Source organism: Triticum dicoccoides, chromosome 5A, assembly GCF_002162155.2.
Source record: "Triticum dicoccoides isolate Atlit2015 ecotype Zavitan chromosome 5A, WEW_v2.0, whole genome shotgun sequence".
NCBI classification, from domain to species: domain Eukaryota; kingdom Viridiplantae; phylum Streptophyta; class Magnoliopsida; order Poales; family Poaceae; genus Triticum; species Triticum dicoccoides.
Window position 1 is genome coordinate 114,542,408 of NC_041388.1, and position 26,926 is coordinate 114,569,333.

Genomic DNA, 26,926 nt, shown 5'->3' on the forward strand with positions numbered 1-26,926 from the left:
CCCTTTGAAGTTATCTTATCGGATTGAGTCTTTAAAGATTTGAGAACACTTGATGTATGTCTTGCCATGGATATCTGTGGTGACAATGGGATATCATGTGATTCACTTGATGTATGTTTTGGTGATCAACTTGCGGGTTCCGCCCATGAACCTATGCATAGGGGTTGGCACACGTTTTCGTCGTGATTCTCCGGTAGAACTTTGGGGCACTCTTTGAGGTCCTTTGTGTTGGTTGAATAGATGAATCTGAGATTGTGTGATGCATATCGTATAATCATACCCACGGATACTTGAGGTGACATTGGAGTATCTAGGTGACATTAGGGTTTTGGTTGATTTGTGTCTTAAGGTATTATTCTAGTACGAACTCTAGGGCTGTTTGTGACACTTATAGGAATAGCCCAACGGATTGATTGGAAAGAATAACTTTGAGGTGGTTTCGTACCCTACCATAATCTCTTCGTTCGTTCTCCGCTATTAGTGACTTTGGAGTGACTCTTTGTTGCATGTTGAGGGATAGTTATATGATCCAATTATGTTATTATTGTTGAGGGAACTTACACTAGCGAAAGTATGAACCCTAGGCCTTGTTTCAACGCATTGCAATACCGTTTAAGCTCACTTTTATCACTTGCTACCTTGCTGTTTTTATTATTTCAGATTACAAATACCTTTATCTACTATCCATATTGCACTTGTATCACCATCTCTTCGCCGAACTAGTGCACCTATACAATTTACCATTGTACTGGGTGTGTTGGGGACACAAGAGACTCTTTGTTATTTGGTTGCAGGGTTGCTTGAGAGAGACCATCTTCATGCTACGCCTCCTACGGATTGATAAACGTTAGGTCATCCACTTGAGGGAAATTTGCTACTGTCCTACAAACCTCTGCACTTGGAGGCCCAACAACGTCTACAAGAAGAAGGTTGTGTAGTAGACATCAGACATCTACGCATAAAACCTGGCTCGGATGCCACTGTTGAGGAACGTAGTAATTTCAAAAAAAATTCCTACACACACACAAGATCATGGTGATGCATAGCAACGAGAGGGGAGAGTGTTGTCCATGTACCCTCGTAGACCGAAAGCGGAAGCATTAGCACAACACGGTTGATGTAGTCATACGTCTTCACGATCCGACCGATCAAGTACTGAACGTACGACACCTCTGAGTTCAGCACACGTTCAGCCTGATGACGACCCTCAAACTCCGATCCAGCCGAGTGTTGAGGGAGAGTTTCGTCAGCACGACAGCGTGGCGACGATGATGATGTTCTACCGACGCAGGGCTTCGCCTAAGCACCGCTACAGTATTATCGAGGTGGACTATGGTGGAGGGGGGCACCGCACACGGCTAAAAGATCAAACGATCAATTGTTGTGTCTCTTGGGTGCCCCCTGCCCCCGTATATAAAGGAGCAAGGGGGGAGGTGCGGCCGGCCAGGAGGGGCGCGCCAGGAGGAGTCCTACTCCCACCGGGAGTAGGACTCCCTCCCTTTTCCTTGTTGGATTAGGAGTGGAGGGGGAAAGAGGAGGGAGAGAGGAAGGAAAGGGGGGGGGGGGGCGCTCCCCTCTCCTTGTCCTATTCGGACTAGGGGGAGGGGCGCACGGCCCTGCCCTGGCCGCCTCTCCTCTTCTCCACAAAGGCCCACTATGGACCATTAAGCCCCCGGGGGGTTCCGGTAACCCCTCGGTACTCCGGTGAAATCCCGATTTCACCCGGAACACTTCCGATATCCAAATATAGGCTTCCAATATATCAATCTTCATGTCTCGATCATTTCGAGACTCCTCGTCATGTCCGTGATCACATCCGGAACTCCAAACAACTTTCGGTACATCAAAACTCATAAACTCACAATATATCTGTCATCAAAACTTTAAGCGTGCGGACCCTACGGGTTCGAGAACTATGTAGACATGACCGAGACACGTCTCCGGTCAATAAGCAATAGCGGAACCTAGATTCTCATATTGGCTCCCACATATTCTATGAAGATCTTTATCGGTCAGACCGCATAACAACATATGTTGTTCCCTTTGTCATCGGTATGTTACTTGCCCGAGATTCGATCGTCGGTATCTCAATACCTAGTTCAATCTCGTTACCGGCAAGTCTCTTTACTCGTTCTGTAATACATCATCCCGAAACTAACTCATTAGTTGCAATGCTTGCAAGGCTTAAGTGATGTGCATTACCGAGAGGGCCCAGAGATACCTCTCCGACAATCGGAGTGACAAATCCTAATCTCGAAATACACCAACCCAACAAGTACCTTCGGAGACACCTGTAGAGCACCTTTATAATCACCTAGTTATGTTGTGACGTTTGGTAGCACACAAAGCGTTCCTCCAGTAAACGGGAGTTGCATAATCTCATAGTCATAGGAACATGTATAAGTCATGAAGAAAGCAATAGCAACATACTAAACGATCGAGTGCTAAGCTAACGGAATGGGTCAAGTCAATCACATCATTCTCCTAATGATGTTATCCCGTTAATCAAATGACAACTCATGTCAATGGCTAGGAAACATAACCATCTTTGATCAATGAGCTAGTCAAGTAGAGGCATACTAGTGACACTCTGTTTGTCTATGTATTCACACAAGTATTATGTTTCCGGTTAATACAATTCTAGCATGAATAATAAACATTTATCATGATATAAGGAAATAAATAATAACTTTACTATTGCCTCTAGGGCATATTTCCTTCAAGATCTACCGGTTTTAGCACCGACATTTGTGGCCCATGCAGGTCCCGCCAGGTGATCACAAGAGCTCGATCGCGAGTCTTCCGATCGATCATAGCATTGGCTGAGGGGACATGTTCGTCCCTGGCTAGCTTTTTGCCTTTAGTAGCATTGTACCACTCACTGACCCCGCGGGCCATCTCGGCTAAGTGGAGAACCTTCCCCTAGACCAAGATCTCTGGTTTAACAATCTGGAATATGTCGTTGTCACGGCAAACTCGTTTTGTCGGGCTTGGTATCAGATCGCCTCTAGGACTCTACGGATGTCATCACCCACAAGCCAGATTCGATCTTAGAGCAAGCCCATGATGAGATTTGTTCCCCGGACCTGGCTTCAAGCTCGGGTCGGAGCACCACCCAACCAGTCTATGCAACAAACCTCTCTAGCAAAAACTTCGAGGTGGCGTCATGCCACGCCTCGGCTCAACTACGGGTTGGCTCCCCCTATCATCAAGAGATGGGAGAGGGCAACATCTCGGCTCTAAACGAGATGCTAAATCAAATCCAAAACCTTAGCCTCTCGGACGGCCAGACCTTTGTCTATGATAGGATCAAAGGTGAATCCAAAGGCATGAAACATTCTGTCCCGCTCACCACCCATGTAGTTGCTATTGTCGAGGAATTAATCAACATATCAAACTACTCCTTGGAAAACACATGAAATCAAACGAAGTTTCCGACAATGTCTTGTCGGCAACCACTAATGATACCAAAAGCCGAGCGACTACCTCCACCTATGATGTCTGCATTGTAGACACTCCACGGGATTATGAAGGAGATAATGAGTGATATGCCCATTTTGCACCATAATTTTGTACTGTTATTTATAACATTTTGGAGGAATATTTCACTTTGTGATGCAATTCTAATGCCTTTTCGCTCTTATTTTGTAAGACTTACATAACGGGGGTACTTGCCGGCACCTGGAATTCTGGACCTAAAAAGAGCTACAATAGAGATAGCTATTCTCCGATGCTCCAAATGACCTAAAAATTTATGGAGATTTATTTTGGAATTAATAAAAAATAGTGGAAGAAGAAATACCAGTAGGGGACCCACCAGTGAGCCACAAGCTCAAGTGGCGCACCCCTTCCCTAGGGCGCGCCATGTGAGCTCGTGGGCCCACCAGTAGGACTCTATGGCCCTCCTCCTATATGAAGCCATTTTCCCTAGAAAAAATAGAGGAAGACTTTCGGGACGAAGCGCCACCATCTCGAGGAATAACCCGGGTAGGAAGACTTTTGCTCTTTAGTAGAGTGATTCCGCTAGGGATACTTCCCTCCGGGGGCAAGAAATTGAAGCCATCATCATCACCAACGATCCTTATATCGTGGGAGGACTCATCTCCATCAACATCTTCGCCAGCACCATCTCATCTCAAACCCTAGTTCATCTCTCGCATTCAATCTTTGTCTCACAACCTCAGATTGGTACCTGTGGGTTACTAGTAGTGTTGATTACATCTTGTAGTTGATGCTAATTGGTTTATTTGGTGGAAGATCATATGATCAGATCCTTAAACATATATTATACTACTCTAATCTTGAACATGAAAATAATTTGTGAGTAGTTATGTTTGTTCTTGATAAAATGAGAGAAGTCTTGTTATAACACTAGTACATCGAGGTGTTATACAAACAGTTTTTAACCCCTTTCCACGACGGCATTTGGAACCGTCGCCTAGTGAGCGACTGCATTAGGGGGTCCTTCCCACACAACCTAGAAACCGTCGGGGATATGCCTTCCTGGCACACACGCTCGGCAAAATGAGGTCGTGTACGACCGGCGAGCGATCAAATACAGTTATACATACAGTAGTGCTAAAAAAATTTAATTATACAGGTGAAATCGTTTTCGGTCGTAAGTTCATCCCGCACAGTCAGTCCCTGCTAAACGTTTCTATTCGTATATACATCCCACACAGTCGCTCCAAGGAAAATGTTTCTGTTCGCAGGTACATCACACACAATTCTCCCCGTTAAATCGTTTGTGATAGCGTTTCCATTGCACACGATATTAAAAATTTTATCGTTTGCGTTATTGAATGCATCACACACGATGCGTAGAAGAAACTGTCTGGCAAAGGCTGTCCATCACACATAGTTTTTATGTTGTAAATGTTTGCGCCAGGTGGCCTAACGCAAGCAGTTTTCAAGAGGATGTCGTGTGTGATTGTTCATTAATCCAACACGGTTTCCTAGAAACAGTGTGCGTTGCTTGAGGTCATCATCCATGGTGTTTTCTCAATAACTGTTTGCAGTAGAAACACCCAATTAGCAGGCTAATTATCCTATTATTAATAATCTATTTATTAATCTAATTGACATTTCATATTAAGCACACAATATATTTTGTTTTCATAATTGAAATACATAAGAGTACAACATCGTATAGCTTCAGCACCCAGCTACCCCATTACACAACTGCACCAGCACCAAGTTTCACATGCAACATCTATAACCTTTCAAAATTAGCATCATAGATAGTACATAGACAGATGTATCCCATCTGGAAAACTGCTGAAGCAGAAGGTGAATATTGAGCCTTCATTGATGTTGAAGGTCTTTGCAACTTTAGGCCAGTGCGTGTGGATGATTGACCGTCCATCCTTCATCCTCTTCAGGAACACTTCAATATTGAACCATGGGTGTTGTATGAATACCTTCCTCGCCTCTTGACCATACAGGTGGTTTGAGAGGTAATCATTAGTGAACTGCTTTGGAAATGAGAGGTAATCATTAGTGAACTGCTTTGGAAAGGCCTGAAAACAAAGATGTGCATAAATATATTCTCTATATTGGAAATGGGGCAAAGGAATAAAAAGGCAAGGTATAATAGTTAATACCATCCTGTAGTGAACTGATGTATTCTTCATTGTGCAGCCAAAGATCTTGTTGTTTTTTGTCGCTAATTTCTTTATCCTAACAATCTTTCTGAGTTTCTTGACTTGACTGATATTAATGGCAACTCATTTCCCCATATGAAAAAAGCGTCGAACAGTGGGTCAAAACCTCTGACAGCAGGACCTACATGTGTAAGACCAAATTGTTAAAAACCTAAATATTAGAATGGTTCCTGCAATTGCACAATAATGTGCTATTAGACAAAGGACCATGCATGTGCAAACCTCGATTGTAAACCTTAGTGCTTCCCATTGTTTCCTTGCAACACATATAAGGTAGTTAGTGATCAGGTTAAGTGAGGGTTCGCATGCTATTAGTAAAATATGTTGATGAAAAATAAGCATATTGCAGATTCATCACATTAATTCAAGGCACATGGAAAACCCATTTATCCAAACCAAGCATGAGTAAGAACTAGGAAATATAGCAATTGTATATGTTTCTCATGTATTAAGTGCAGCCAAATTCGATTATTCCTCACATGCACAACAATAAAGAAAATCTATCCACGACAATTGGACATCGCATTGCAGAATTGAACCAATCAGTTAACTAAACACCACAACAACTGAACCAAATATTAACTGAGCACCACATTGCACAATATAACATACTCCTAATAGAAGATCAGACAGTTAACCAAACCAATCATGCTTAACAACTTGGGAATATAGCAATTGTATTTGTCTCTCATGTATTTAATACAACCAAATTCGATTTATTTCTCACATGGTATACAATAACAGAATGCACCCACGACAATTGAACATCGCATTGCAGAATTGAACCAAATAGTTAACTAAACACCACAACAAATGTGTAACACCCTGGATGTAACTTGCCATATTTGTAACTCCGACTCTTGCCATTTCCGGCTTTAAGTTATGAGATTTCCCTTCGTGGTTGGGTTTTGTCTTCGTTTTGCATTTTGTTCATGTCATGCATTTCATATCATGTCATCATGTGCATCGCATTTGCATTCGTGTTTGTCTCATGCATCCGAGCATTTTCCCAGTTGTCCGTTTCGCAACCCGACACTCCTACATGCACCGGCGCACCCCTCCTGTCTCTTTTCGTGAGCGGGTGTTAAACTTTCTCGGAATGGACCGAGATTTGCCAAGTGGCCTTGGTACACCACCGGTAGACCGCCTGTCAAATTTCGTTCCATTTGGAGGCCATTTGATGCTCCAATGGTTGACCAGGTAACCACAAAAGCCCCTTTGGTGTTGCAGCCAAACGTCCCTCCAAAACAGCCCAATAACCCATCTAAACCACATCCATGTCCTCCGTCGTCGGATCACGATCGTGTGGGTGAAAACTACACCTCATTTGGACACTCCAAACTCCCTCTACCTATAAATATGTGATCCCCTTCACAATTTCGTGTCCAAAAACCGTAGCCCCGCTCCTCCTCGCCGCGGGACGCGTCCGGACCGCGCCGGACACGTCCGCGCCGCCGCTTCCCTCCAATCCGCCGCCGCCACGTGGCGCACCCGCGCCCACATTGCCGCCGCTGCCCGTGGCCTAGATCCGGCCCGCCCCGGGCTGAATCGGGCCCCGCGCCACAGCCTCCTCCCGCCGCGACGCCCACGCCCGTCCTCTGCCGGGCGCTGCCGCGCCCTTGCCGGTGTCGCGGGCCTCAACCGCCGGCCGCCGCAGACCCCGCGTCGTTCCAGCCGGAGCCGCGCCGCCCGAGCTCTGGTCTCTGGCGAACGCCTCCGCCACGACAGATCCGGAGACATCTCCCACGATCCTCGGAGAGCGTGCAAACCCTAGATCCAAAAGGTTGACCTCGAAAATTCCACCAAGTCCTTTTCTGTCATATTTTGGTGCTACCACTGTCATGCCATATCTATATGCTTGGTGCTCCGATTCATGCATATGATATGTCGAATTGTTCGTCTCGTTGAGCTCTCCATGATAGAAGCATTTCCACGCATGTTCATGTTCATTATGATGCCATTTTCATTGATGCAAGAGTGCTATAAAATGTTAACTGCTGGTACTTGTCAGTTTATGAGGTTTTGTCATTTTTGTTGCATTTGATGTGTGCATCATATGAGCTTGAGGTATACATGTGTTTTGAACTACTTCATGCCATCTTTACCGGGGTGCTTGTCTTGTATTTTTGTGATATATGTGGTGACTAGCACAAGCATGCAAACTAGGCTTCATGGTGTTGCTGTTTTCAGGGACTTAGGACTTTGCTAACTTTTTGCCTGCTGTTATTTTGATGCCATGTAAACTTGATGCTACAGGGAGATGCATGCTTATTTTGAGATACTTCAGTAAGGATGTTTTGAACATGGTGTCATGCTCTATCCATCCATGCCCCTGTTTGCAATTATGGAGTTGTCTAGCATGTCTTGTTCTTGCTCTACTTTTGATATAAAATGTTGCTGGCAGATTGTTTACATGTTAATCAATTTTGCCGTGGTTGTTGCTAGTGATCCATGCATCCTATGGACTTGCTCTTGCCATTTTTAGCTTCATGTACTTGTAATCTTGCTGTTGGTATGCTTGTTTTGTCATGAAATGCTTTGTGGTGAGTGATTTGAGCTCGCAAAGTTGCTATCATAATTCTGTTTTTGCCATGCTCTGTTTTTCTGCTAAGTCTAAAACTTCTAATAAAACTTGCTATGTTTACATGGGTGCCATCATATTTTCTGTGCCTTTTTGGCTCATGATCAGTAAGGGACATTTAATCTATGCTTTTAGTAGAATCATTCCATGCCTTGGTTTGCTATGTTATATTCCTGTAGCATGATGTTTGCTTGCTCTAAACATTTCTTCCTGATGTTGTTTTTGACATGTTAGTATTTTTACTAAGTCTGTGATGCTGATAACTTTTGCACTTTTGCCATGCTTGTTTGAATCTGTTCTAGTGTGATTTAGCCATAGCTCAGTGTTCATGTTTTGTCAAGCATCTCTTGTACATCACTGCCATATGCTTTCTTTCTATGTTGGAGTGCAGTAGCTTAGTTTCTTGTTGCATTCTAAGTGGCATGATGCTGTTAATCGCAGTTTTGCGTCATTCTTGTGATGCTTGCCATTTGCAAACCTTGCATCCGTTTCCGGTGATCTTTATATCGGTTTCAACCGAAATCATCTCATCTTTCTAGCGGCATACTTGGTTTGCCAAGTTGATGCCTTGTTCATTCTTTCCCTTCCGGAGCACGCATATGCATTGCATATCATGTCTTGCATATATTGCATCATGTTGTTTGTGCATTGCACCGTGATTGATTGTTGGTCCTTTGCTTGTGTTCTTTCTTTGGATAGAGTCCGGAGATGAGTATGTGAACTAGGAACCTGTTGAGTATGCTTACGAGGATCAAGCTTTCGACAACTCTGAGAACATTGCAGGCAAGATGACCATACCCTCGAAATCACTTCTATCTTTGCTTGCTAGTTGTTCGCTCTATTGCTATGTCGCGCTACCTACCACTTGCTATTTCATGCCTCCCATATTACCATGTCAATCCTCTAACCCACCTTTCCTAGCAAACCGTTGTTTGGCTATGTTACCGCTTTTGCTTAGCCCCTCTTATAGCGTTGCTAGTTGCAGGTGAAGATGAAGTTTGTTCCATGTTGGAACATGGATATTGTTGGGATGTCATTATTATATATTATTTACTTTAATACATCTATATACTTGGTAAAGGGTGGAAGGCTCGGCCTTATGCCTGGTGTTTTGTTCCATTCTTGCCGCCCTAGTTTCCGTCATACCGGTGTTATGTTCCTCGATTTTTCGTTCCTTACGCGGTTGGGTGTTATGGGAACCCCTTGACAGTTCGCCTTGAATAAAACTCCTCCAGCAAGGCCCAACCTTGGTTTTACCATTTTCCTACCTACCACCATATACTTTTCCCTTGGGTTCTGCAGACTCAAGGGTCATCTTTATTTTAAACCCCCCGGGCCAGTGCTCCTCTGAGTGTTGGTCCGAACCGAGCTGCCTGCGGGGCCCCTCGGGGAAACTTGAGGGTTGGTTTTACTCGTAGCTAGTCTCATCTGGTGTGCCCTGAGAATGAGATACATGCGACTCCTATCGGGATTTTTCGGCACATCGGGCGGCTTTGCTGGTCTTGTTTTACCATGGTCGAAATGCCTTGTAACCGGGATTCCGAGACTGATCGGGTCTTCTCGGGAGAAGGAATATCATTCTTTGACCGTGAGAGCTTGTGATGGGCTAAGTTGGGACACCCCTGCAGGGTATAAACTTTCGAGAGCCATGCCCGCGGTTATGTGGCAAATGGGAATTTGTTAATATCCAGTTGTAGAGAACTTGACACTTAACTTAATTAAAATGAATCAACCGCGTGTGTAGCCGTGATGGTCTTTTTTCGGCGGAGTCTGGGAAGAGAACACGACCTTGTGTTATGCTTGAACGTAAGTAGTTTTCAGGATCACTTCTTGGTCACTTATAGCTTCTCGACCATGCGTTGCTTCTCTTCTCGCTCTTATTTGCGTATGTTAGCCACCATATATGCTTAGTGCTTGCTGCAGCTCCACCTCACTACCTTCTCCTACCCATAAGCTTAAATAGTCTTGATCTCGCGGGTGTGAGATTGATGAGTCCTCGTGACTCACGGATACTTCCAAACAGTTGCAGGTGTCGAGGATTTCATGGCAGGTGACGATACCAAACTCAAGTGGGAGTTCGACGAGGATTCGGGCCGTTACTATGTTTCTTTTCCTGATGATCAGTAGTGGAGCCCAGTTGGGACGACCGGGGATCTAGCATTTGGGGTTGTCTTGTTTTATTTTGGTTCTGTAGTCAGACCTTTGATTGTACTTTGGATGATGTATGGATTATTTGTGTATTGTGTGAAGTGGAGATTGTAAGACAACTCTTTATCCCTTTCTTATTCATTACACAAGATGTGTGAAGATTTCCCCTCTTGCGACAAGCCTACCATGCGGCTATGAATCTAAGTCCTGCCCCGGCACGTGGGAGATATAGCTGCATTGTGGGTGTTACAAAATGAAACAAACGTTAACGGAGCACCACATTGCACAATGTATAACATACTAGAAGATTAGACAGTTAACGAAACCAAGCATGCTTGACAACTTGGAAATATAACAATTGTATTTGTTTCTCATGTATTTTGTAAAGAAAAATTCGATTTATTTCTCACATAGAAGACAATACAAAATTGCACCTTGAAAAATTGAACATCACATTTGCAGAATTGAACCAAACAGTTAACTCGACACGACAACTAATTAACCAAACATGTCGTGGAATTGTCACGACAGATGTCCTAGCAAAAGTACTTAGTCATAGGTCCATCGCAACTAGGAAGCTTAAAGGGGTTAATCGGGACAAAGGACACGAGAGGTTTTATACTAGTTCATCCCCTTACGATGAAGGTAAAAGCCTACGTCTAGTTGTGTTGGAATTTGCTGAGGTTTCGATCACCAAGAGGCTAATCCGCCGGCTTGGTTATCGATCTCTTGTTTCTTGCCCTAAGCCGCCACCGGGTTGTCCCCTTATATACACGGGTTGACGCCTGTCGGCCTACAGAGTCCCGGCCGGTTCATAAAATGTGCCCGGCTCGGTGACTTCTTCGTATGCCTTTCTTTACAAGTCTTTCTTTACATACGGTGGTTTACAATATCGGGCCTTAAGCCGCCTATGGGCTTAAGCCTTCTACAAGTCTTGATAAACTGTAGCCTTGAATACTATTGGGCTTCTTTCGTAACCCGTCGTTGGGGTTGACCCGGCCCCACCTGGGCGGGTCTTACCTGGTAGCTATAGTCCCAACATTAGGCCCCAGGTTGACTTTGAACTTTGTTCCTTGTCAATCTTCAATACTTAGATGAAATCCATCTTCCTATCTCTGTAAAAATTCTGTAACCCGCCGTGACATCATCTTCTGAAAACACAAAAAACTATTATGATGTCATCCTCAATGGATCTTTATCTTTTAATGTCTTCCGAGAATCGAGGCGTCCGTTTAGTTGGATAGTCATTATTTGGGTCTTCCTCGATTTCCGCGCCCGCCTGTTTGCTTATCCCCTTATAAATAGACACGCCCCGGTCTTTCTCATTCTTCTCTCTTCTTCATCTTCTTCCTCTCGCAACCCTCCCACTGCTCGAGCTCCGCCGCCATCGCGCTTCACCTTTGTCTCCGTCGACCTTGGCCACTGCATCAACCTGAATCGGTCCAGAGAACGGCGGCGACCTCCGCAGAAGATCTGTGGTTGTAAGTGCTCACCTTCCTTGTATTTCTTCCACTACGGCTTGTTCTTGATCCAAAGAGAACATGTGTTCGTGCGGTAGTTGTTTTGTGACCATTCTCAATACCAACAGATCCCTTTCTTTGGTTCAAAGGCCTCATTAGAGCTCATGAACTCATCTGTGCTAGATTTTTAGGTCTAGAATATTTTCCATTTTGAACGACCCTTTTGATCCATAATAATATCAAGAAATTAGGAAACTTGTTTGCTTGAACACTTAGCCAACTCTGTCTCTGGTTTCCATCAAATGTCTTTAGTCATGGCGGCTTATGACGCCGGCTCACTTTTCCCTTATATGACATTAGCCCTTACTTAAGCCGCCATTACTTATTTGCGCCATCATCATTTAACTCTTAATTTCACCATTGAATTTGAGTCGGCATGTTACTTTCTTTTTAGTTCGTCTTTTGATCATCATGCCGTCAAAAGCACCGACCGTCTGCAATTGGGTCCCTTCCACAGTAACTGAGGACAATTTGAAGGAATTCTTCACCATAGGATTTTTGCCAGGGAAGAATGTTATGTCTTACCGTGCACCTGACCCGGACGAGGAACGGCCCAATCCCAAAGATGGTGAGGTCATTGTCTTTTTTGACCACATGAATCGAGGCTTTTCACCACCCGGCTCAAAGTTCTTCAGAGATGTTCTCCATTTTTTCAACCTCCACCCTCAAGATCTCGGGCCCAATTCCATATTCAATATCTGCAATTTCCAAGTTCTCTGTGAGGTGTACCTTCGAGAAGAACCGAATGTGGAACTCTTTAGAGAGTATTTTTATCTGAACCGCCAGAACGAGTGTACCAATGGCCCTAGCTTGGAACTTGGAGGCATCTCAATTCAGCGTCGACAGGGCGCCATCTTCCCCCTAATAGTCTTGCCGAGTCATCCCAAAGACTGGAATCAGACCTGGTTCTACTGTCAAGACACTTCACCAACCAATGAGAAACCATTGCCGGGTTATCGCGCGGATCGTCTAGATTCCAAGTTTGCGCTCCCTGACAAGCTTACTACCGCCGAACGCAAAAAGCTTATTCCATCAATTAAAAGGATTAACGCCTTACTGGGGAACGGCTTAACCGGAGTTGATTTGACTCATTGCTGGGACGCGTGGCGGGTCATCCCTCTAAGCCGCCGATCCAAATTGATGTATGAATATGGTGGAGGCCCAGATGACTCTCTTCGTCATAGCTCCGTTCAACTAACTGAAGAATATATTGTTTCAATGTCGACCCTTCTGGTGAATGGCAAATATGAAGACTGCAGTATTGGGTTAAACCCCTTCTGCAAACTTAACCCGACGCCAGAGGTAAAAAACTCCTGACCTCTTTCTCTTTGTATTTTTCTCAGCAGTTTTAAATGCTTGCCTGACCTTCCATCTTGTTTTACTTGTTCCAGGCCAAATATGACTTCTGGAAAGCCAAGTATGATCATGAAGCCGCCAAGAAGGCCAGAGCCGCCACCATAGCCGCCAAGAAGACGACCCAGAGGTCCAAGAAGAAAAAGAGCACTGCTAAGGACCTGTTGAAACTTGACGATGATTCTGAGTCAGAGGTAGCCCTTGACTCCCTTGTCCAGTTTTTTAATAACCTTATTAATACTGACTATTGCAAGGACGACACGGGGGCCAGTCATGCTGTAGAAGAAGAGGTAACTATTTCCTCCGACTCAGCCCATTTGCCAAGACAGAAAGATCGACTGGTAACCCAGAAAGTAAGGTTTTCGCACCAATTAGCTTATTTGGTCCATCATTTTCTTTTGAAAAAACAGCAACATGAGAGCCGCCGTCAGGCCCGGAATGATGATGAACCGCCTTCCATTGTAAAACAAACTCCTCAAAAACGTCAGAATGAGGTCTCTTTTATCTTTATCCTCTGCTTTTATTAATGAGTCTATTCTCTTGCATTACTAACCTTATTTTACCTTTGCGGGAGGTTTCTCGCTCTTCTGGCGACTCATCTCAGACTCAATTTCCGGCCTTCAAGACTGCCCCTGGGTAAGGAAAAATTCATCTTTCCTCCGTGTCTTTCCAATTGCATCTTTGTACTAACTGTCTCATAACCTCTTTCTTAGTGGTCAAGCCAAGTCCAAGAAGGCCAAGGTGACTAAACCGGCAGAAGACCCGTCAGTCCTTGCACCTGAACCAACCATGCCAACTTCTCCCCCTCGAACTGAAGCACCAGAAGACCCGGCTGCCAATGCTCAATTGGATCCTCCCGAGCCGTCAACTGATGATACTTTTGTTAACCCCTCTACTGGTAGACCATCTGGTTCAGCTAACCCGCCATCATCTTCTGATCATGATGTTCTGGTCACTGGTAGCCGTTATGTTGAACCGGGGACTCCTACTGTGTTAGCCCGGCACACTGCTAAACAAGAAGCCCTGGAGAGACAGAAAGTGCGTTTTGATATCTCTCACTACAGTCATCTAAATGCTAATGACATATTGTCCGGCTATCTCAGCCATGTTCATTCCAGCCGTGAATCAGAGATTGAGATGGTCAAGCAGCTTCAGCTGAAATATGAGGTATGTTCTCCAGTTTACTTATACTCTGCCAGCCCCCAAGTCTTCAGATGATGATCCTGAATGATCTGGAGACTTTATGATATAGATGGATATTTTCTCTCTAAGTATTTCAAAAGTCCAATAAAATAGTGTAAACTTCACCTGTAGTCCCCAAGTGCCGGCTCAATTTACCATAAATGAACCGGTACTTTAACTTCATAGCTATCTTTTGCCGAACCCAACAAATATTGTAATCCGGCTTAATCTTGAGAGACTTTCCGAATATCATGCATTAGCCCCCAAGTGCCAAGTGTTGTTACTTTGTAAGGTACTTGGGACTTGAAATATATTAGAGTCATTAGAAATTGTTTTGGCAGACATTAGCCCCCAAGTGTCAAGTGGTATTGCAGTGCAAAGTACTTGAGACTTGAATCTTGAACTTTAGTTTAAGCCTTGACACACCTGTGTATGTTTTGTAGAATGCCCTATCTGAATTACGTTCCAAATTAACTGGTGCAAAGACCTGGCTGGCGGATCAAGAGGCAGAAATCAAGTCTGCTGATTCTAAACTTCAATTGAGTCTTGCTGAGACGGAAAAATTGAAAACCAGCTTGACTGCCAAAAAGAAATCCTGGGCTGAAGAAAAGATGCTGCTGACACAACGCGCCGAAAAAGTTGAAGCGGCTCTTGAGGAGGTTACCACGGAGCTGACCGGCTTAAAGAACCGGGTGTCTCAAATGGTTTCCGCCATATTTGGTAAGCCATCTGTACTGATCTTTTATACCTTCTTTTGACCCGAAATATAAGCCGCCGCTGAGCCTTAGTTTAATACTCGCAGGTCCATGCAGCAAAAATCTGAGCCAAGACAGTGTGACCAAACTGAAGGCGGTTTATACCTTGGTGGAGCAATTGTACACTGGCACTCAACGAGCACTTGCCACCATCTCACCTGCTAACCAAGGACCCAATCGGCTGAGCGATGTTTTGAAAAAACTGTCAATCTTACCCGCCAGGTTTCAAGAGGTTAAACGATCCTGTGACAGAGCCGGAGCCTTGACTGCCCTGAGCTGCTCCAAAGCCTGGGTGCCAGATCTAGACCCGGTGGATGTAGCTAGGGGGTACCTGACTGTGAAGGAAGACGGGTCTCTATTTGAGCAGGATGACTTCATTGCCTGCGTGAGGGGAGTTCGACCTCAAGCTACTATTCTTGGAGATGAGACCAATATTGACAAATATCAGCCGGGTTTTGATTTGGAGAATAAGAAGATGGCGACTCCCTCTTATAAGGTGACAGATCTTATCCCGCCGGTTCATCAACATACGTTTGCCCCAGAAGTTGACCCGGCTGGCCTGATTGATGATGAAGCAGAGTTCATTGCCGTGAATGGTTTTGACTGGTCCAATCCCAGCTTCCAATCAGCAGAAGGAGGTGAACCGGCAAGGGAAGGGTGATAACCATCTTGTGGGCTCTTTAAAGCCTTGTAATAGATTTAGCTTGAAACAACTTCATATTTTGCCTATGCCATCGTGCATAAGATGCCTTGTGTGACTCTTTGCTTCCCGATGTCAATATATGCGTCACATTTATGGTTATCTCTATCATGTTTCGGCTCTGTTCCTGTAGAAAAAAGAAAAAACTGGCTTGGCGGTTTAGCACCGAACGGGTCAGAACATCTGGTACATGACCAATGGTTTTATCATAGTAGAAAAAACAGAAACAAATGTAAAAAATAAACAAGGTTGAAATAACCTTTGATTAACAAAAAACACAGAAAAAACTATTCATAAATAATAGTCATACCTGTATTCTTTGCATCGGACCACCGGTTTATATGACCCAGGTAATGAGGTTGATGATCCAATCCTTTTTTGAGAAGTCAATGCTTCTTCATGCCTGATGACCATTATGCCTTGGCAGCTTATTGTCAAATAATCAAGCCGGTGAAAATACCGTGCCGACCGTTTAAAATTGAGAAAATAAAAGACTAGTAAGGCAAATAGCAGTTTGCAAATAATATAAATTAACTTTGTAACTAAAAGTTGGGGGTTTCTGATTCGAATACAATCAGTAAACCGGACCAAAGGGGTTAAGCTAAGATTCGGATACGATCATATAGCCCCTAGTGGCTTTGGCGTTGCGCCGATCAAGAGGGTACCGACAGCTATGTTCTCTTTGGTTCGAATACAACCTATGTTTTGAACAGGAAGCCCCCAAACGACCTTGAGAGGTTTTTAACGACCCTGATTCGAATACGATCCAAGTCGGACCAAAAGGGGTTAAGCTAAGATTCGGATACAATCAAGAAGCACCCTAGTGAGTTTTGGCTTTGAGCCGATCAAGAGGGTTACGACAGCTATGTTCTCTTTGGTTTGAATACGACCTATGTTTGAACAGGAAGCCCCCAAGTGATCATGCGGTTTACAGCTAGATTCGAATACGATCATAAGCCGGACCAAAAAGGTTAAACTTGATTCAGATATGATCAGCTCCTTAATAGTCATTTAAATAGTGAAAAAGAGTAGAGGTATATAATCTTTGAAAAGGAAAAGGACAGAGGTCCTGCTTTATTACTTATCATAGTATATACAACATCAAAGTATGTACATGATGAGAGCCAGTGGCTCAGGTGTAGTATGGCCAAAGTTGAGAAATGTTCCACGGCCGGCGGGTCTCCTCCTCCGACTTACGTGAGTCTTTGTGCTCTCGAACGTCAATGAGGTAATATGACCCGTTGTTTAAGTTATTGCTAACCACAAAGGGTCCTTCCCAAGGTGGGGATAGCTTGTGTGCATCTGACAGATCCTGGATGAGCCGGAGCACTAGGTCACCTTCTTGAAAAGTCCCGAACTGAACCCGGCGACTGTGATAATGGCGCAGGTCCTGTTGATAAATTGCTGATTGGGCCGCTGCTAAGTCTCTCTCCTCATCTAACAAGTCAAGTGCATCCTTTCTGGCTTGTTCGTTATTAGCTTCAACATAACCCGCCACACGAGGCGAGTCATGACGGATGTCACTAGGCAGCACCGCTTCTGCTCCATAAACCATGAAGAAGGGTGTATAACCTGTGGACCTGTTAGGAGTGGTGTTGATACTCCACAACACCGAGGGTAACTCCTCTACCCAGCAACCCGGCATCCATTGTAAGGGAACCATGAGCCGGGGCTTGAGACCTTTTAAAATTTCCTGATTTGCTCTCTCAGCCTGCCCATTAGATTGAGGGTGAGCTACAGAAGAAACATCCAGCCGGGTGTGCTCTCTTTGACAAAACTCCTCCATAACCCCTTGGGACAAATTAGTGCCATTGTCAGTGATAATGCTGTGTGGAAAACCAAAGCAAAAAATCACCTTTTTCATGAACTGAACCGCTGTGGCTACATCACACTTACTCACTGGCTCTGCCTCCACCCATTTTGTGAATTTGTCAACTGCCATTAAAAGATGTGTCTTTTTATCCATGGACCTTTTGAAAGGTCCAACCATGTCAAGCCCCCAGACTGCAAACGGCCAAGTGATTGGAATCATCCGCAATTCCTGAGCCGACACATGCGCTCGGCGTGCAAATTTTTGACATCCATCACATCTACTGACCAGATCCTCTGCATCAGCGTGAGTCGTCAACCAGTAAAAACCATGACGAAAAGCTTTTGCCACAAGAGATGTTGACCCGACGTGATGACCACAATCCCCTTCATGGATCTCACGAAGTATTTCTTGGCCTTCTTCAGGAGAAACACCTCGCTGAAACGCTCCAGTGACGTTGCGATGGTATAACTCTCCGTCAGAAATCGTCATTGACTTGGACCGCTGGGTTATCTGTCGGGCCAGGGTCTCATCCTTTGGCAACTTGCCCCAGGTCATGTAAGCCAAGAATGGTACTGTCCAATCTGGGATGATGTGAAGAGCCGCCACCAACTGTGCCTCCGGGTCAGGAACGACCAAATCTTCCTCTGTAGGTAACTTAACAGACGGGTTATGCAAAACATCCAAAAAGGTGTTAGGTGGCACCGGCTTACGCTGAGATCCCAACCGGCTTAAGGCATCGGCCGCTTCATTCTTTCTACGGTCAATGTGTTCCACTTGATAACGTTTAAAATGTCCTGCACAGCGTCGACTTCACGGCGATAAGCCGCCATGAGAGGATCCTTGGAATCCCACTTGCCTGACACTTGTTGAGCCACCAAATCTGAATCGCGAAGGCACCGGACCCGGCTCAGACTCCTTTCTTTAGCCATTCGAAGACCATGGAGCAAGGCTTCATATTCTGCTGCGTTGTTAGTACAAGGAAACATCAATCGCAACACATAACAAAACTTGTCACCTCGAGGGGAAGTTAACACAACTCCAACCCCCGAGCCTTCCAACTGTCTAGACCCATCAAAGTGAATCGTCCAATATGTGTTGTCTGGTTTCTCCTCTGGCATCTGCATCTCTATCCAGTCATTAATAAAGTCAACCAGCGATTGAGATTTGATCGCAGTACGTGGCACATACTTCAACCCATGAGACCCAAGTTCAATGGCCCACTTGGCGACTCGTCCAGTAGATTCTCTATTTTGAATGATGTCTCCCAAAGGAGAAGAGCTAACCACAGTGATTGGGTGACCCTGAAAGTAATGTTTGAGCTTCTGGCTTGCGATGAACACCCCATACACGAGCTTCTACCAATGTGGATATCTTTGTTTAGATTCAATCAACACCTCACTGACGTAGTAAACCGTCCATTGGACCGGATGCTCCTTGCCGGCCTCCTTGCGTTCCACCACAATGGCCACACTAACAGCTCATGAGTTAGCAGCTACATATAAAAATAACGGCTCTTTCTCAATCGGAGCAGCAAGAACCGGTGGCTCAACAAGCTGTTTCTTCAGATCCTCAAAGGAAGAATTTGCAGCTTCACTCCAAACAAAGTCATCTGTCTTTTTCATCATATGATACAAAGGCATCGCCTTCTCCCCTAACCGACTTATGAACCGGCTCAGAGTAGCAACACGACCCGCCAGCCGTTGAACGTCATTGATGCACGCTGGTTTGGCCAGGGATGTGATTGCCTTAATTTTCTCCGGGTTAGCTTCAATACCTCTGTTGGACACCAAAAAACTCAAGAGTTTGCCAGCTGGGACTCCAAAAACACAGTTGGCCAGGTTAAGCATCATCTTGTAGACCCGGAGGTTATCAAAGGTCTCCTTTAGATCTGTTACCAAGGTTTCCTCTTTTCTGGACTTCACCACTGAAGGAGTCCTGGATTAGGGGGTGTTCGGGTAGCCGGACTATACCTTCAGCCGGACTCCTGGACTATGAAGATACAAGATTGAAGACTTCGTCCCGTGTTCGGATGGGACTTTCCTTGGCGTGGAAGGCAAGCTTGGCGTTGCAGATATTCAAGATCTCCTACCATTGTAACCGACTCTATGTAACCCTAACCCTATCCGGTGTCTATATAAACCGGAGGGTTGTAGTCCGTAGGACATTAACTCCATAGATAACAATCATACCATAGGCTAGCTTCTAGGGTTTAGCCTCCTTGATCTCGTGGTAGATCTACTCTTGTACTACCCATATCATCAATATTAATCAAGCAGGACGTAGGGTTTTACCTCCATCAAGAGGGACCGAACCTGGGTAAAACATCGTGTTCCCTGCCTCCTGTTAGCATCCGGCCTAGACGCACAGTTCCGGACCCCCTACCCGAGATCCGCCGGTTTTGACACCGACATTGGTGCTTTCATTGAGAGTTCCTCTGTGTCGTCGCCTTTAGGCCTGATGGCTCCTTTGATCATCAACAACGATGCGGTCCAGGGTGAGACCTTTCTCCCCGAACAGATCTTCGTCTTCGGCGGCTTCGCTCTACGGGCCAATTCACTTGGCCACTTGGAGCAAAGCTACGCCCCTGGCCATCAAGTCAGGTTTGGAAGCTTAAACTACATGGCTGACATCCGCGGAGACTTGATCTTCGACGGGTTCAAGCCACGGCCAAGCGCGCCGCACTATCTTGAGGGGCATGATCTAGCTCTGCCTCCGTACAGTGTCCTGGAGGCTGCACACGCATCGGTTCCGACCCCTAACTCGGAGCCTATTGCGCCAATCGAGGACGAGCGGTTGGACGTCACGTCGGGGGCTGCGATCTCAAAGGCGATCGAGCCGAACGCTAGCCCCGCACTCTGCACGACCCATGACTTCGAGGATCCGGACTCCTCCTTGGACTCCGAACCCCCCACGCCCCTGCCAATCGAATCCGATTGGGCGCCGATAATGGAGTTCACCGCCGCAGACATCTTTCAGCACTCGCCTTTTGGCGATATCCTGAATTCTCTCAAGTCTCTCTCCTTATCAGGAGAGCCCTGGCCGAACTACAGTCAGCGAGGATGGGATACGGACGATGAAGAAATTCAAAACCCACCCACCACCCACTTGGTAGCCACTGTCGACAATTTAAACGACGTGCTCAACTTCGACTCCGGAGACATCGACAGCATGGATGACGATGCAGGAGATACCGACGAACCAACACCCATAGGGCATTGGATAGCCACCTCATCTCATGATGTGTACATGGTGGATACCCCTAAAGGAAGCGATAACGAGGAAAAAGGGGATGGAACGGGAGATCGACCCCCCGAAGAGCAATCAAAGCATCGGCGTAAACACCGACCCAAGCCCCGCCTCGATAAAAACCCAGCCATAGAGCAGGACGAGCCGGTAGACGACGAGCAGGCCTTAGAGCAACCGTCCGAACAGGGCAACATAGATAGACAAACCGAACATCCCTTCTCCGGCGAAAACGGCATTCCGGACGACCTCACGCCGGATAAACCCACGGAGCAGAAGAATCTCCACGAGAGGCTCGTTGCAACTGCACACAGCCTAAAAAAGCAGAAGCGGAAGCTAAAAACAGCGGAAGATGCACTCCGGATTAGATGGAGCAAAGTAATCAATACCGCAGATAAATACGGTGACGGTCGCCACACTAAAAGCTATCCGAAAAGAAAGCTACTGCCTGAATTCGACGAAAAGGCCCTAGAGCCCTCGCATTCAAAAAATGAGAAAGCCACACAGTCGGATAGACGACCCCATAAAGCGGCAAGCAGCGCCGCACTTAAATCGGCATGCGACCCACTTAAGGATTCGCATCATGGCCTAGTCAGGTCCATTTATGGGCCAAGAAAGCAAGCTCTCGTAAGCAATGCTATGAAGCCATCATCAGAATCCGGCACACCCAAATACAGAGGCGCCGCACCCCCCCTATGTTTCACCGATGAGGTCCTGGACTATGAATTTCCAGAGGGATTCAAACCCGTAAACATAGAGGCATATGATGGAACAATAGGCCCTGGAGTTTGGATCGAGGATTATATCCTCCACATACACATGGCTAGAGGAGATGATCTCCACGCCATAAAATATTTACCCCTTAAGCTTAAAGGGCCAGCCCGACATTGGCTTAAAAGCCTTCCTGAAAACACAATTGGAAGCTGGGAAGAGCTCGAGGATGCTTTCCGAGCAAACTTTCAAGGGACCTATGTCCGCCCTCCGGATGCAGACGATCTTAGTCACATAACTCAACAACCCGGAGAATCAGCTCGGTAGTTCTGGAATAGATTCCTCACTAAAAAGAATCAGATAGTCGACTGTCCGGACGCCGAAGCCTTAGCAACTTTCAGGCATAACGTCCGAGACGAATGGCTCGCCAGACACCTCGGCCAAGAAAAGCCAAGAACAATGGCCGCACTAACAAACCTCATGACTCGCTTTTGTGCAGGGGAGGACAGCTGGTTGGCAAGGTGCAGCCCCAGCGACCCAAGTACATCCGAAACTAGGGATGGAAACGGAAAACCGTGACGCAACAAGGACCGTCGCTGGACTAAGGACAAAAGTCCGAAGAGCACGGCAGTCAATGCCGGATTCAAAGGCTCACGACAAAATCAGGCAAAATCGCCCCCCCCCCCAGGATAACAGGGATGATCCATCCAACCTAAATAAAATCCTGGACATGATATGTCAGATACACAGTACTCCCGGGAAGCCTGCTAACCATACCCACAGAGACTGTTGGGTTTTCAAACAATCCGGCAGACTCAATGCCGAACACAAGGGGCTCGACACACCAAGCGAAGACGAGGACGAACCCCAAAAGCAGAGCACCATGAAACAAAAGAACTTCCCACAAGAAGTAAAAATAGTGAACTTACTTCACATAACAAAACATGCGGCGCCCATAAAGGTACACACCACACGGCCCATCCCCAAAGGGTCCTGCCACAGGTTGTCAAAACCGATCATCTTCGATCAGCTAGATTATTCTAGAAATATCAAGAACGCAGGCTGGACTGCCTTGATACTTGATCCAATAATTGGCGGACTCCAATTTTCAAATGTCCTTATGGACGGCGGCAGTGGACTAAACCTGATATATCAGGATACAATCCAGCACATGGGGATAAACCCAGCAAGAATCCGCCGCAGCAAAACCTCCTTTCAAGGGGTAATACCTGGTCCGGACACCCATTGTATGGGTTTTCTCCGGCTCGAAGTCATATTCAGCTTTGCCGATAACTTCCGCCGCGAAAAGCTGACCTTCCATATCGTCCCGTTCTCAAGTCGCTATCAAGCACTACTGGGATGCGAAGCTTTTGCTCGCTTTAACACAATACTGCATTATGCATCTCTTACGCTTAAGATGCCCGGTCCACGAGGCATCATCTCTTTGAAGGGGAAGCACTAAAGTGCGCCTCCCCAAGTGGAGGACTGTGCGGCCGCTTTGACAGCCCCACAACAAAATGGCCTCACCGGCCAAAAAACTTCGAAATAGGTCATTCAAGACCACGAACGCGGATAGACGAGTTCAGTGCAAAATCATCATTGCTGCAGGCTTAGTGGCCATATACCCCCGCACTAGGGGATCCACGCATATACAATAAGAGACAATAAAGCTCAATCTTATATATTTTACTTTATACTTTGTTTATTTTAAACTTTTTCGTCACGACCCGTTTTCAACTCAGTTCCTCTTTTTTACAGATGAACGTCGTGCGGCGCCCGTCCAGGATACGGCACAACGGAGACACAGGCGCAGACGTGCAGTAGGGACCCTTCCTAAAGGATTCTTTTTAGATTAAGACCCTGCGTAAACCTTTTTTACTGTCTCTTGTTGCTACACATTCCCTGGTTTTTTCTGATATAACCAAGGAGGAGGCTGGCGTCTTGGCATGTGGCCACGTCAGAATTTTTGCACGTACCTGGACACTAGGGGCTTTTTCAATGAAGAGTGTTGTTTCGCCCGCACTCATAAAGACCGAACACCTTAGGGAGTGTTCGGCGTCGCGAGTTTTGGCATTATATGCATCAGCTCCGAATCATTTCTTTGGTCAAATGTTGGGTTGCCTGGCTCCTGAGTTCGGCTACCTTACGTTCCGCTCTATCGGCTAAGGTAGCACCAGGAGAACTACTGCGATTGTGCCCCGGTTCGACCGGGCGAGCACCTCAGTAGAGAAAGCCAAAAACTGACTGTCATGATGTAGCGTGAGACTGGTCAGCCACTCGATGACCTATCGGAATCTATCGGATTCCTCCGCTTTAACGAAGGGCCGCTTCCCGGTCAGGCACATACGCGCCCCGAACTCGGACGAGCGCAGTCGCCACCAAGGGGCTACCCAAATAGTCTCACTGTCAAACTCCTATGGCTAAGTGAAAGTGTTAAAGCATTATAGTCCGATTGCCTCGCCTGCTGCGCTATCACCTCCTTTGTAGGACCAAGACGTTGGGTTAAGTGTGAAAATGCGTCTTCTGCGAGCACCCCCGCATTATGTGCGTGGGGGCTGAAGCCAACGACTGCCATCTTTCAGATTTTATATATATATATATATATATATATATATATATATATATATATATATATATATATATATATATATATATATATATATATATATATATCTTAAAACGGCCGCACAGGAGGTGTTCCCAATACTTGAAGGCACAAGTATAAAAAAGGCCACTACAGTTTATCAAGATATTAATTACATATGCTATCATAACATAGCATCTTTCGAGCACTACGTCTCTATTACACGAGCGCCTTCAAGAACTTCCTGAAAATAGTGCTCGGAGGGTACTCGGCTTTTGTCCGAATCTCGGGACACAACAACAGTGGTCTCCATCTCTGCCCAGTATGTCTTAACACGGGCAAGAGCCATCCTAGCGCCCTCTATGCATGCTGACCTCTTCATTGCATTTATACGCGGCACCACGTCAAGGAATTGCTGCACCAAGCTGAAATAACTCTTCGACTCTGATCTCCCCGGCCACAGGTGACCCATGACGTACTTCATGGCGAGTCCGGACAACCTATTCAGTTCGGCCCATTGAGCCAAATGATTGTCCACTGCCAGTGAACGCTCTGGATTGTGAAACTGCGACCAGAAAAGCTTTTCCACTTCGTGATCTTTCTGATCTCGAAAGTGTTCGGTCGCATCAGCAGCACTCGCTGCCAAGTCCAGATAGGTATCCTCCACACTCCACATCGGGTCCAACGGAGCAAACTTCGGATCACAAAATTTCCTTCGCAGCATAAAGGGCTTTCCAGCCGCAATCTGTTCGGCCTGACGCAGCTCCTCCTTCGCAGATCTCATCGCAGAGCGCGCATCCTTGGCATTGGCAACGGCAACGGCCTTCTCTAAGTCCGTCTGTTTCGCCTGGTCTTCTTTTTCAAGAAGTCTGCAACGGTCTGTAGCGCTTTTTAACTTTTCGGCCATCTTGGCCATCTCTTCCTTGCTTCGGCAATGAGCAGCCTGTTCGGCTCTCAGCTCTTCAAGGGCTTTCTTGGTGGCCGCATCACTTTCTCTGGCTTGTTCTTCCGCTCAGGCAAGTTCTGCCCTAAGACTCTCCACGGCGGCCGCACCATCTGCGTCCAGCACACACATCGTAAGACACATGCATAAAACTGTTCTTACCTGATGCCGACCGAGGAATTACATACCTTGAGCCTCATCAAGCCGCTTGTTGACAAGCGTGATGTCGGCATCTGCCACGTCCAGTTGCCGCTTTAGTTCGGCAAAATCGTCAGTTCAGCTCGATTCCGGACACCCTGCCGCCTACATTCAAAGGCGACATCTTAGACCTGGGATTATGATCCTCCGTATGCCGTCATTTCTTGACGACGCGCAGAGTCTCAGGGGTTACTATCTACACAGGGCGCATCTTATTCATGCGCAACTGACAAAAGCGTACATTATGTAATGTACCTCAAAACCCGTTAGTAAACTTTTGACGGCCTCATGCAATCCGCTCTCGGCGGATGAAATCCTTTCAATCACCGTGCCCATCAATGCACGGTGCTCCTCTGAGATAGAAGCTCGCCCCAGCAGAATCTATAGCTCCTCCGGCCGAGCACCAGATGGTGCCGAGCTCGTCCCATGACCTCTTTTGAAGGCTGAACATGGAGAACCTCGGGGGGGGGGGGGCGCATAGCTACCTTCCGCCCCTGCCGGATTCGGAGAAACCCTCCGCGTCGACACCTTAGGGTCGCCCGCCTCACTAGGCGGCACGGCAGGGGGAGGGGTCCCGCTCTCCATCATCTCCGGAAGGAGATCCCCCGAAGACGAGCTCTGCTGAGAAGGGCTGAGGTTCGAGCTACAAGGTAAAGGTTTGGTTAATCTTCTCAGATATAAATCAAGGATTTCCCTCATCCCTCAAAAGGAAAATCTTTCTCCACTTACGGCTCGCTAGAGGGCTGATCCCCTTGAGGGCGTAGTCCGGCTGAGGAACTCCCCGGTGTCGGACCCTCTGACGAGGATTTTCTCCCCCGCTTCGAGGCCATGGTTTCCGGGTCGTCAGAGGCGGCTCTCTTCTTCCCCTTAGGAGAAGAATTGTCGGTTCCTCCCTTCGGAGCAGCCTCCTTCGAGGAGGCCATAGCTTCCTTGTCCTCCCCCTCCAAAGGCATTATCTCCAGCATCCTGACTAGCACGGGATCCGGCCTGGTTTCAGGAAGGGGAGCCGGACACCTGATCAGCTTTACCTTCGCTATCCACTCCTGTTTAAAAGGACGGCTCTTTTAGGGGCAAGTTTATGACAATTATACGGATAGAAGGTCCGGGCACAAGGTTGCTTACTTGAGTATCCGGGCGATTGCAGCTTAGGCCTGCGTCCTCGGTTAAATCCGGACACATCTCTTGTGATCCGAAGAACAGTTTATACATCTCCATGGGCGTTGCGCCCATAAAGTTCTGGAGAGCTCGCGGTTCCTCTGGATTAAACTCCCACAGGCGAAGGGGGCGACGTTTGCCGGGCAATATTCGGCGAATCAGCATGACCTGCGTCACCTTGACCAAGTTGAGGTCTCCTTCCAAGAGATCCTTAATTCGGCTCTGTAACAAGGGCACGTCTTTGGGCAAACCCCAATCTAACCCTCTGTTGACCCATGACGCTAGCCGTGGTGGGGGACCCGAGCGAAAGGCAGGAGGCGCCACCCACTTGGTGTTCCGGGGAGCGGTGATATAAAACCACTCTCGTTGCCACAAAC